Raw genomic sequence first — 13,497 nt, forward strand, 5'->3', positions numbered from 1 at the left:
TTATACCTTATGCATTAGTAATTTTTGCTAGCACCATCTCCGCTTCTTTAACCTGATTTAGGAAATACGTATGACCTGATTTAATGACTTTTAAGCAGGCCGGTTCCTGAAGAAAGACCTGTGCCCCTGTTGCTTTAAAAGAATCAATTAATTGTCATAGATTCCATCGTCTGTCCATAGTAGTCTTGCAGAGATCTGACCTAACAAAAAAAGTTACATCTTCTGTGACAATTGGGGAATTAGGTCTTGCTTTCAGAGAAACCGCCTGCCTCAGTAAAAAATTCCCTCAAAAAAGGACGGGGAAATTTGCTTCCTTTGTTTCTGTTTACTAGTGGCAGTCTATGAACTCTCTGTAATTGAGAGTCCCAATCCCAGTCCGCCAGATCAGGGAAAGCACGTTGGAAAAGTTTAACAATGTAAGCACGAGGATCTGACCCCTCTGACCCTTCTGGAATTCCCAAAAGTCTAAGGTTGTGTCTTCGTTGTCTATTTTCCATGTCCTCAATTTTATATTGTAAAGCACAGATCTCTTCGTCATGACGGGCATTTTTTTGTTCATTATTTGTTGATTGTTCCTCTACTTGTACAACCCTCTGCTGTAATTCTTCTACCTCTTGGGTTATACTACCCATTTTACTGTTAACTTCAAGCAGGTAGTTTTGCATCTTGGTGTTGTCTTCTTTCAGATGTAAGAAGTATTGTTGTGCTTCGTGTCGTTGTTCGGTCAGCGTATGCAAAATTAAGGCTAAAGAAGGGCTCTCTGACAGTGCTGTATCAGGCATTATATCCGTGCAAGAGACTGTCTCAGGAGATATTTTTGAGGATGTATGTATATCCATATCAGAGTGGCCACTCTCTTCAACCGTAACCACTGTTGTAGGATGGGTAGGGTATGCAATGCAAGTGAGGGCAGTTCCATTTGTCTCTTCCCTACCACCAGTCACTTCCTGCGAGCATCTCCTCCCCAAAGATGGATCCGTAAGCGATTGATTCAGAGATTTAGAGGAGATTGAGTTTTCCCTATCTTCTTGTGGGGGGATGAGCAACCCCGTAGAGCTGTTTCCTGATAATCGTAAGGCCATGGTTTTGACCCCCCCTTTGGCCTGAATCCACTTGCGCAGTGGGCTCTTGTCTACGATAGGTTTGCCTCTGGTATTTGCATATGATATAGCCGTAGAAAGAGTGGAGGGATTAGTATTTTTCTTATTCTTTGATTTGTTTTTGGTCTTCCCTCTACCTTTTTTCCGACCAAGTTGTTTCATAGCATCCAGGGAAGAGTCCACCCCAGCATTTTCTTCCTCATCGATCAGTTCCTCATATTCGTCGTTTTACCCATCCGCTTTCTCGATATTCTCCAAAACAAAGTCCCAGGAGGGCCCACTTAATTCATGACCCTCGAGAGCTTCTTGCACCGTTACCATCTGAGTGTTAATGTCAAGTTCCAAGTTTTCACAATTCATAACACTTAGTACATTATTCATCTCAGCGCCATTTATATCTGACTCTGCGTCCATTACCTCCATTATCTCCAAATCCTGCGCCTGCACCGTATCTTTGTCAGCCTTATCTGCCTCTGAGACCTCTATAGCCACTTCCAAGTTTTCAAAGTTTTCATCACTGAGAATGTCCTTAATCTGCTCATTCTCTATTGTATCTTTTATATTTTCTGCTTATTTGATCAGTAGTATCCGTTTTGTTGTTCTTAATGCTGTTAGCTGCAGAGGCAACGGAAGCAGTGACTACAGTAGCCGTTTTCAATTTTGTAGCAGTATTTTTATCTACCACAGTAAACGGAGGAGGTCAAATCTGCTGCTTACCCGATACAAGCGCAGCCTTGTCCTGTCTCCCCGTCATCTGTAGATTTGCAAGCTCGTACCTGCTCCGGCTCCTTCTCCCGGTAGCACGCTCCCAAGGGTTTTCGCAGGAGTCTTCTGTTTTTCAGCCGTCTTTTGTTTTTCAGCCGTTGCATTACTCGCAGCAGCGGCCGCGGCGTTCCCTTGACTGCTGCCCTCCTCCACTGATGCAGCCGGGGCACCCTTCACGGTTCGAGTTCCCCGTGGGGGGTTCTTCGGGGCCATTGCATGCGCTGTAGAATTTGGTACATTGAATAGAAAGTAAGGAAAGGATATAGCACGCTAGGAGGGTCCGAAAGAATTTGATCATGGTATTTGGATTTAGAAAGTGCAGACTTTCTAGAAGAGATCTATTCCCAGAGTTTGAGCATTCCACCCATCAAGTACTCTCTCATACTTGTGGGCACTGTCTAGAACACAGCGGAGGCAGAGTACTGTTTCAGTTCACACAAAGTACTCAGACATCCAGCATGGTACCTGCTTGCAAATGATCAGTGCCTTCACTGGAATCACCACTGTAACAGCTCTACTAAAGGCACTGAGAGTCAAGCTGGCAGCTAGGTTTGTCTAAATTCAGTAGGCAGTCCTACATCAGGGGAAAGGCGACCATACCTCTGCTGACCAATTGGCCTGTTGAGCTAACCACCAGTTTGGAAATGAGGCCCGAGTATCTTACTCTTCATCTTTAGGCTCCCGTTTGTTGCATCTGGTCAAAATGCGACAAGTGAAATACAGATATTGGACCATTTTATCCCCATCTTGCTAGCGTTCTAGGTCCCATATTTACAATCATTTTGCTCTGGGTTTATGTCACAAAAGTGATGCAAACCTGCACAAAATGTTTTTTTTTTAGATTTGCTTTCCAGCGCAAAACTTGTTTTGCACTGAAAAGTTGCCTGAAAATATGCAAGGTAGAGTAAATTGCTCCTTTGCATTACTCTGCGTCAAGGGGCATTCTGAGAGTTGTACATGGGCATTCTCATTCAAAATCACATGTTTTTTCATGCAAAATCATATGCACTATTAATAGGAGACAGGGGTTTGCACCAAAAAATAACAGCACTTTGAAGCAGTTGTAAAGAGGAGAAGTGCTTTTATTTCTTCTCCTTTTTCCCCACTGAGCATGTAGACTGTTAAGTGCCAGTGTCAAGCACAAGAAAACACCGGCTCAAATTAAGCACTGGATAATATGCTGCAGAAGCATCCATATTGAGAGAGGAGTTTTCAAAAGTACTGCAATCTGATTCTTATAGACAGTTTTTAAAGAAGTTCGCATTAGGCTTAAGTAACATTTAAGTCTAATGTCTTCATTTGAAAGAACATAAGTGGCACATTAGTAACAGTATTTGCCAAGTTGGTATAATGGATACAGAAAACCATGTCCAAAAACTACTTTGTCAAAGTTTTTGTGGAAAAGTACTGTCTTAATTGCATATTTCACTGGTTGGGTCAACATATCAAGAGACAGCTATCCATTCGCCAATGCCCCCTTTTTGTAGACCGAATATATGATAACATAGCACAATGTGGCTTTCATTGGAATGACCAACTTGAAGAGGGCTTAACATGTCATCCATGGAGCTGCTGTTGTGAGTATTATTATTATTGGGAGTAGCATGATAGCAAATTCAACAGGATAACGCTTCGTAAAACTATGGTCCCCATCCTATAGCCGTAAATTGGCCAGGGCCTTGTCTAGAAGTACACATAATATGTGCAACTTGAGGTCCCCTTCAACAAGAAAATGGAGCACAGGATGCACATGCAAATATAATATTGTAATTACAATTCAAAATACAAATTTTTCCAACCCTCTTTTTGTTTGAAAACAAAATTAACTGTTCTTGATGTACCTCTATTACAAGTGTACATTGGAGCTATTAGAAATATCGGTAACCTAGGGTCTGAACTATACCTAACATTCACGGAGTGTGGCTACTGACATCCATTACTAGGTCCATTGATTAATGCACTTCTGTGGTGCCAGAGGCACCTGTCACTGGACCGAATTGTGCAATTTGATGGTTCTCACTCAGGCCATTAATGCATGAAGTGTTTGGGGTTAGTGAAACCTGTTTCTAGGTCCATTATTGCAAGTTATATTATGAGCACACCAAACTTCTGACCTGTGCACATTTTGTTGAACTAACTCTCCAATTATCAGACATAAGCAATCTCTCAATCCCTTGAGCCCTATGGACAACCAAGTTACTGAACAATGACAACTCATCTGGAATCTCTTACCTCCCTAAATGTTGCCACAGTCTGACTTTATGGTCAAGGATCTCAAAGTTGAAGTTTGCAGGACGGAAAAGATGTCGGGATGGCAAAATCACATCTTATCTTTCTTGGAACTAAGTAAATCTGACATAAAGCAGAATTCACATAGAAGGCACATCTTTACACTGGTTAGTGTTACAAGATTATTCACCATATAATCATTGGAATCCTCAATGACTGAGGAAAAGATTCTATTAAGAAAAGCAGCTAGTGCAAATTAATTGCAAACACACCCTAGGCCTACTAAGAAAAGCTTTCCCTTATCTCCCGGACTCAATCAGAAAGACCCTAACCCAGACCCTGGTACTAAGCAAACTGGACTATTGCAATGCCCTTCTGATCGCAGCAAATGAGTCCTCACTAAACCGACTGCAAATGATACAGAACACCGCCTCCCGCGTGGTCCTAAATGCTCCCCCCAGATCATCCTCCTCTCCCCTCCTCCACCAATGGCACTGGTTGCCCATACGACAACGTGTGAAATTAAAAATTTGCTGCCTCACTCACAAAGCAATTTGGGGTAACGGACCACCCTATCTAGCAGAGAGACTCCACTACTACACCCCGCCCCGGATGCTGCGCTCCAGCTCCCAATCTCTCCTCATTATCCCTGGGATAAAAAAGGCTAGAACCGGAGGCAAGTCTTTCTGTTCCAAGCCCCACTCATTTGGAACCAACTGCCTCTTGCTCTAAGACAGTGCCAAGACCATCGAAAGTTCAGGAGAATCCTGAAAACCGCCATGTTCTAACCTTCCACGCCTATGCTCCTGCTACGTTTCCAAGCGCTGAGATACTCCCCCGGGGGTGATTCAAGCGCTATACAAGAATATTCATCAAATCAAATCAATTAAATCAAACATGCAGTGATTACTGTGCACCTCATGTTTCTTCACAGTTTAAGACAGAAAAGATCATTGGTGGTGCTATTCTATAACTCACCTTTACATCACAAATTGTAAATCACACTTTAAACTGAATTAGAACCTAAACCACATCTTATCCTGAACTATACTCCATGATGGAATGGGAAAATCTGATTTTATGTATTAAACTAAACTGTCCAAATCCTAAAGTAGCCTCTCTGATGCTCTATTTTAACCCTTTTATGTGCCTGAGAATTGGCCAAGTTGGTGGTGACACTAGACAGGTCAGATAGTTTACCATCATTTATTTTTCCACTGTAGTGATTGATATGTATTTTGGTGCTATAAGAATGCATACCTAGGGTAGTATTATACCTCGTGCCTCCGAGGTGCAATGGGCATGTCTTCCCATTTTTTACACCACTGAGGCGATTTGGTATTACATAAGGAGCTGCAAACGCTTGTGTGAACAATTCTGTAAATATGGAGAAGGTCAGTGTAAATGTGCTTTGGAGCAATCTCAAGGGGGCATTCCTTCAGTAGCATGGGGGTATGGTCCCTTGAAAATGAGCAAACCCTTCCTCTTTGCACTGCACATTAAAGTCATGGGCAAACAGGAGGTCCTCATATGCATTGACTGTACACCACAAAGAAGTGGAGCACTATAGAGACACTCCTTGGGAGGGCCCCCAGGGAGACCCTGGACCCCATAGGTCTAGACATGCACTGCACTCACCTGCAGTGGGATCTCTGCCCCTTCTAAAAATGAGGCTGGTTCAATTGGAAGTAAAAGGCTTAGCCACGGTTGAAATGCAAGTCTGCCTTTCACTTTTGTGCTCTTTACAGTGTAGGCATGGAATGTTGGAGTTGCCCTTGTACTGAGTAGAGTTCATTTTCTACCATGATTTGGTGCATTCTCCCCAGTGCTTAATTTGTGCTGTTAGTTGCAAATTGGGCCACTAGCACTCATTTATGGGGACAGCACTCCTTTGTCTGTATGAGACATTCACAGAGAGCAAGAGATGAAAAAACAAACAAAGTGGAAAGATGGAGGAAGAGAAAGACTGAAAAACTGTCACAGGTACGAAGCAGGAACTGGCAAGAGTGAGATAATTCTCACATCCACGGAGATAACTTTATGCATACTGCAAATCAACATTTGTCATGTGGAAAATGCCCATCATTGAATAAATCAAATTCTATTGGATTGTTCATAAAAATATCAGCTACAATATGGAAAACACCTTCATCACAGAAAATTGGCAGGATAGGCTGGTCTTCAAGCTGAGCATGCACATTTTGGAAATTGTTTCGAGCCGTGTATACTGTTGCATAGTTTATGACTGGAGGTGGTATTACTGGTACAAACTCATCCTTCTTCATTGGGACATCATTCTGGGACCTCAGAGCATGAATTCCAGCCCATGGAGGAACTGGCTTTTCTTCATCTTTCAGTCTGCACTGAATAAGCAAAATGATAAATTCAGTAAAATCTGCTTTGCGGACTGCAGCATCAGGTAGAAGAAGATCCATGTCCTCAGCCACTTTGAAACTTTCGGGTAGACTGGGACATTTTGATGGCTTGTACTGATTTTGCACACATTGACAATGCAGTTGGGTTATAATTTTGTAGCTTCATTTGTTATGCCTACAGCTGGCACGGCTTGTTTTCTAGCAGCAACTTCATTGGTACAGTCTTAAAAAGGCACAATGGCAGTATCATGTGTGCTGGATGTCCAGACAAAGAAGAGCTGTTTTCAAAATCCCTTCTTCTGGCTAAACTACAGATAACACATTGAAGATCTTCTGCTTTCTGATCAGTTGTTGGAGGTGGCTGAGGGGTAGCTATCGATCTTCTAAGTGGATGGGGTTTGGGTGTCGCTGCTTTCTAAGAAGACTTGGATTCTTGTTATGATTCTGTGGTGTCTGCTATTCTTGGACAGATTTTTTCCAGGCTTTTTTCCATTGTATATGAATTGTAGCACTTATTGTTACAATGATTAAAATTTGATACTCTTCACCTATCAGTATCAATCTTTTGTGAACTTCATCTTGTTGTATTGCTGAAGCATCCCAAACTCTCTTCTATCCAGTCGCAGTTGATGTTAGCTTTTCGTTTGGCTTAGTTTGGCATGTGACACATTTTTCTTTGTAGTAGGAGTCCTCAGATTTTGTAGTTAGCAACACTGTCAGGAGGTAAAGAGCCTCTGCTATTACCTGCTTCGTACATGTTTATGAATTTGAATCCATGGAAAACCTGAAACAAAATCAAAATTAAAATAAATTACCAACATGTTGGCTAAAACATATCATTATAGAGCCACCATTTTGGAAAATGGCGGAAGGGGTGCTCTGAGGAGTTATCTGTCTCCATAAGACTACTTCACCTCCAAAACCTATGTTTTGACAACAAATATGAAATATTACATCATCACTGCAACACATCCACCATTTTTAAAAATGTCGTCCAGAAATATTCGGCCCAGGTTAGCAATGTCTGCCCAAGCTAAATTCCTTCTCTAATGATACAAAAACACAAATCAAAAATTAGAATCTCTGGAAAATTCTTTTACAGAGGTATATCAGTGGGCCAGGACTACGAAGAGCTGTCTGAATGATTGCATGCAAGTGCTCAGATGTATATAAGATAAAATCTGAGAAACAAGCTAGGTATAAAGCCATTTTGGATTCTCCAGTTATGTTTTCTGTAGATTTTCATCTCAATTGCATAACTTTGTGTTTTCCAGATCCTACTTCATTCACCAATTAAAGTATCTTTAAATTTGAGAAGATGAGCAAAATGTCCACTGTGGTCTTTCAAAAGTACATGAGGAGATTCCACTTTCAAGTGTTTTTTAAAGAAGTAAGATTTCCCCCCAAAAATTTAACAGTTTGTTCTAGGAATACACACATTTGAATGAAAGCACTGGATAAAGTTGCCATGAAGGTCCTCATTTAAAATGATTTAGTGTCGGCAGCATTGCAACTTGTTTTGCTGTGCTGCCCTTTGCCAAATCGAAAGGGAAGGAATGCACCATATTTATGAGATACGGTGCATTCCTGTGATTTCAGCCAGCGCCAGCTCACAATTTGGGGCCTAGCACCAACACCGACAACCTTGCACCATGGTGCAGGGGTGTCTACAATGTAGGCAGGATTGTTCTTTTGCTGGAAGAGACCCCATCTTCATTCAGGTATCCCTTCCTGCACAAAAACAATCCATCAAGGTGTTTTCCTCTTTCTATGTGTGCTCGAAAAACCTAGGGGAAATGAAGATATTTCTTATCTTTACGCCTGCCCTGGGTGGCATAGAGTTTTGATGCATTCCCAGGTTTACAGATCCTTGTAAATCGGGGAATGCATCAAAACCCATGGGGGTTGCATGGGAAAACCCACTGCAACGCCCATGGAATGCCTCCCTGACACAGTGTAGGACAACGCAGTGTCTTGCGCTATGTTGCCTTACATCATAGCTACAAGGCCATGGAAACTACAGCATAATGGCTTTGTGTGGTCTCGTAGATATGGGTCTGCACTCTGCGCATAAAAAGTGACACCCCTGTGCTGCAAGAGGCTTGTAAATATGCCCTTAAGTGTATTGGGAAAAGCAGTTCTATTTACCCAGTCCTGTTTTTCTAAAAATCACCAACAAGGGTTTCTAGAATGTTGCCTTGCTGGATGATGTCTTTTGGGTTTTGTGATGTCTTGTATCATCATTCATCAGATCACCCTTCAAAATAGATTTGATTTTTAGAACTGAAAAGGATTATATATAATAGCCACAAAGATTAAAAGGATTGCTAAGAAAGCACAAATGTGTTTGTCAGAATTTGTGATTTGGCATTTGGGTATGGTTCCCTGGTCCTTAGATACTTCATGCTGCACTAAAGAGCAGGAGTGCAAACCACAGGGAGCTGGAGCAAGACAGAGTGAGCACCGGATGGAGCACTGGCTGCAGTCAAGTGGGCCAGGGTGGAGGGGGTGCCAGAGCGATAACTCACTCTTACTGCTAGGTAAGGGAATTGAGGCATATTGGGTAAAATAGAATATTAACGGTCCTATTTGTAGAGGCCTTAGCAGGAGCACATCAGGGAGTGCCTGGAAAACTGAGTGGATAGTTGAGGCCATCATGGAAGGTAGTCAGGGTCAATGGGGATGATTGGCATTGGGTTCACAGTGGTATTGCCAAAATAGTATGGAGCTCTTGAAGGCAGGAGGGCGTATAGCCCTATCTATAGGCTGTGTTTCTATTTTTAAAGTTTCCCCACATAATATACCACCAATTTAATACAAACACAATGTGCGTCAGCCTTGTATGTGAAACTACATCTTGGAGATGTTGGACTGGTTAACTTGTGTTGCCAATTAATCTTTATCTGCTAAAGAATTGTCCAAGAGTGACCCATGAGCACCAGTTATGATGATGCTTTCCACTTACCCATTTCACACAATCCACTGAGCCAGTGACCAGATGTTGACAATAATTGCCCACTGGGTCCAAAGCTGGCATTAGGACATTGATGGGAAAAGCTTGGATCTGTGTTACAGCCAGTAAGAAAGCTCATAAAGCTAAACACCCACTGCAGATCTGCATATAACATGGATAAAACAGTGTCAAACCCGAAATGGTGTGACTCACCCTTTATTCTTCAAAGGATAATAAAACAAGTGCTCTTGAGTTGGGAGTTTAAGAGCATCTGCTGTAGATGTGTCTGGCAGATCCACAAAAGACCATATATTGCCTATTCTGCCCACTGCTCTCCAAAGAAAAGGTTTGGGTCCTGGCACTTATGTTTCTTTCCGTTGGTTGTACAATTTGTTTTGATGGTGGTGACTTTATGTAGTGAGCTTGATATTGACAAGTGCTGCATACAGTACTGCTGCTCTGCCACAATTCAATGTATGTTTCATTTGAAGGTCATATAGGCATTCCTTGTAAGTGTACCCCTTCATTATCCATAAGCAAGTCGGCAACCATCTTGGAAATATATCCATCTGGCATAAACCATGACGATATGGTATATACCACAAGTCTATTGATAGTGCATTAGAATGTCAGGAGCACTTGAGAAAAGTGGCACCCAGTTCATTTGTACATTCTTAGACCCCCAATAAAAAGAATCAGAGAACTTCTGGGGGAGACTCGGCAGTCGGAGCAGAGATTTCCCTTCGGTAAATAATAGGGACATCTTAAAACAAATATTTAACTCTAATAGTTTTATGTTAAATATTAATGTAACTCCATTTCATATATTTAATTCAAATGTAGAACCAAATAGAATAAATGCAACAGCACTATTCAATTAACTTTGAATTAGAACTTTAATCAGTGGAAATAAGTTAAATTAAGTTCATTTTTTTTCCTGCCGTTTAAATTAAAAAATAGATTCACACCTGAATAAAGTGGTGTAAAGACTTAATTAAAATTAAGGAGCTGTTGTACAGAGAAAAGAAAATGCCTGGGTTGCATGGGAGTGCCATTGGGTCTTTGAATAAACCAGGAAGACTAGTATCTAATGGAGATCCTGTAGATGTATTTTGTGATGTCTTTATGCAAATTTTAAGCAAAGTGACACGGAATGGGGGTTGGACATGTGTTTGAGGATCTGCGAGTCTGCCGAAGGATAGCAAGGGAGTCAATCATCTTAGGTTTGCATTGGTGAGGCAATAGCTCAGAGATGTATTGCTGAATTTCTTTAAGTATTTTATGAAATTCTTGGCCCACAGATCACTTTTTGGGAGCAGGTAGAAGAAGCTATTCTGTTTATCTAGTGGATCTTCTTGGCAATGTGAGCGGTTGCTCTGTAGTGTTTGCGCTGATTGGTAGTGCTAATCATTGAACAAGAAGCAAGGTGCAGCTTCAGCTTCCTTTATGTTTGTGTTTTTTCTGAGGTCCCAAGTCTAAGTCAAAGTACCCTTAATGTAGCCTGTTTATCTCTGTGGAATGGTCTGTTAGGCAGGTTGGCAGGCCAGTAACATCTCACATCAAGACATTACACTCTCTCCAGAGCCTGCCAGAAACGTTCCTGTTAAATGTACCTTTCACCAAACAACTGTGAGCTACTTAACTGCCTACAAGTTATTCACACTACTCTTTCTTCCAACCTCTGAATGTAACCTTTTAGGGAGCATTTCAAAGCATAAAAAAACAATTGCTCTAGTGTATTTTTGCATGTATTTTAAATTGTTGTATTTCTGTACATTTGTTATCATAGTTCTGTAAATGAATATCACTCGCTTTATCTAATTAGCCTTACTTACCATGTTACTTTATGCTGTTTAAAACAAATGTTTACATTTATAACGTGACGCAAGGCAATAGCAAACATTGACAAAGACAATTGGTTTTGCCTTTGGACCTATTTACTTTGGCAATGCTTTTTATGCTTTATACAGTCTGTAAAAAGCAAAATGCATTTTGGCGATGCTGTGCGCCATTGATAAAAAAAAGAAAAAATCATCGTGGCATGACGTCACAACGTACTAGCGCGCTTGGCATCCAGTAGGCACATGCATGCGTGATGTCTTGATTGTGCACATGCATAAACACCATGCGCGTGCCTACTAAATGATGCGGGTTACATTTTATTTATCTTTTAATTTTCTGATCCAAGATATTGGATGCTGTGGAAGATGAGGCCACAAGATGTAAGTTGAGTAGAAATGGATTTATTAAGGAGCAGAGCAAAGGAGGTCCTCACGCCAGCTGACCTTGACTCCAACTGGCATTAGAAGAACACTCAGCACAGAATGCAGAATACATACAGGCATTCTTAAACAGTAGACACAGAAAAGGTATAACATATTTACAACAGATGCCACCTTGTGCGGGAAATAAAAAATAACAAAAATCAACTGCGTAAAAGGGCTTTTCTGCAAGCGGAGTGACCCTGCAACTCACCGGGCCTTCAAAAAATGTGAAAAAAAGAAAACAAATATTAATCGGACTGCAAGGAGTGAGCTAGCAACGGAGGAGTGGGTGAAGAGGAAAATTAAATACAGATAAGGCCGGGCAAGGGGCGGGAGGGGAGGTGGGAGAAGGGATAACGAGGGAAAACGCTACATTGTGGGCAAAACCTAAACCCGAAATAGAGCACTTTTAAAAACAACTGACATGCAGGAAAGCTGTATGAGGCCACCAGGAAATAGATCATCGAAGTGTTTTTTTTTTTTATGTACTCACCAGGGCAGCTGATATTTACCTAAATGTGTTGTTGTCATTCCTTCAGGGTCAGAGGGCCCTGGCAAACGTTGCCATTGATAGTAAGAAACCAGGAGCCAGTCGGATATGGAATTATGCCAGGGTAAAAATTCTCTTGCAGTTATGCCCTTACTGAATTAAGCCTTGCGGAATGGCTTTGGTCCAAACCAGTTGTTTGGAGTATGTGATGAAACTGTGGCCACAACATTCTCATGCCATCTAAAAATGTTCTTTCTCTCCTAGGAGGATTATGCTAATGATCTAAGCTGAGTGCTTTACTATTGTTCCCTCTCCTGTACAAATTACACATCAGGAGCATGATTTTAGTAATGTTCAAAACTGATTCCAACTGTTGATGCTACAAAGAGCCTCAATACAGGTGTTCTCTTTTACTGTTGAGGGTCATTGGCCTTACTACTTTACACTGCCTTGAAATGTTACTGCAAAATGCAAACTAATGATGGACGGATTGCAGAACAAATCAAACATTCACCCCGAGTCAAGAGATTCGGGTTAAATCTATTGTTCTTTTGCTCAACATGCCACCCTAGTTGAGACCCAGCAGTATGCAAATCAGTCTTGACTCTGTTCCTCATGGGAACAGTCTAGCCCGAACTGCCAAACCAGGTCCTACCTGGACCAGAAACAAGCATTCTGGGACCAGTTTTGGGGTAGCACCTCTCATCAGCCAGGCTAGCTTAAATCAAGTCAAGTTAAGTCAAGTCAAAATGTTGCTTTATTCGGTTAGAAAATTTTAAAACCATCAAAGCACAGTACAGTATTTCATACAGGAATTATTCGTAATTACATAAATAAATACAAACAACTAGCACCACTAAATACGTTACAAAGTGACAGTGCTATACAGATTGCTACACAATAAATAAATAGAATAAAAACAGTTTGTCACCCACCAGGTATTCCAAAATCCATCTAAATACTCATTTCAATATCAATTTTTATACTAAAAGATGTCCATGCAAGAAGGGGCCTGACATGGGAAAATTACGGTAACAGTAACTTGTTTCGACATCTGATAGTCCCTGTAATGTAACTCGCTACCCCAAAACAGACCACCGCGGAACCAAGCATTTGTAAAGGTCAGGGACGGTCTGACTTGCTCGAAATTACAGCCCCTCAATAATGGGACAATAAATTTCTTACGATGGCATACATAAAACTTACAAAAAAAGATCATGTGAAGCATATCTTGCTCAGAACAGTTCTCACATGGGCAAGGCCCCAAAGTCCCACTTTTTGCAAAGCCTTTTGGAAAAGATAACAACCATGGAAGCATATT

General features: G+C 41.3%; 1 protein-coding gene across 1 annotated transcript in view; it reads left to right on the top strand.

Annotated features, from left to right (window-relative positions):
• Nucleotides 1–13,497, top strand: part of JPH2 (junctophilin 2) — a 406,250-nt gene that overhangs the window by 314,228 nt on the left and 78,525 nt on the right. The window lies entirely within an intron of this gene.

This window comes from Lissotriton helveticus, chromosome 7, assembly GCF_964261635.1.
Source record: "Lissotriton helveticus chromosome 7, aLisHel1.1, whole genome shotgun sequence".
Lineage (NCBI taxonomy): Eukaryota > Metazoa > Chordata > Amphibia > Caudata > Salamandridae > Lissotriton > Lissotriton helveticus.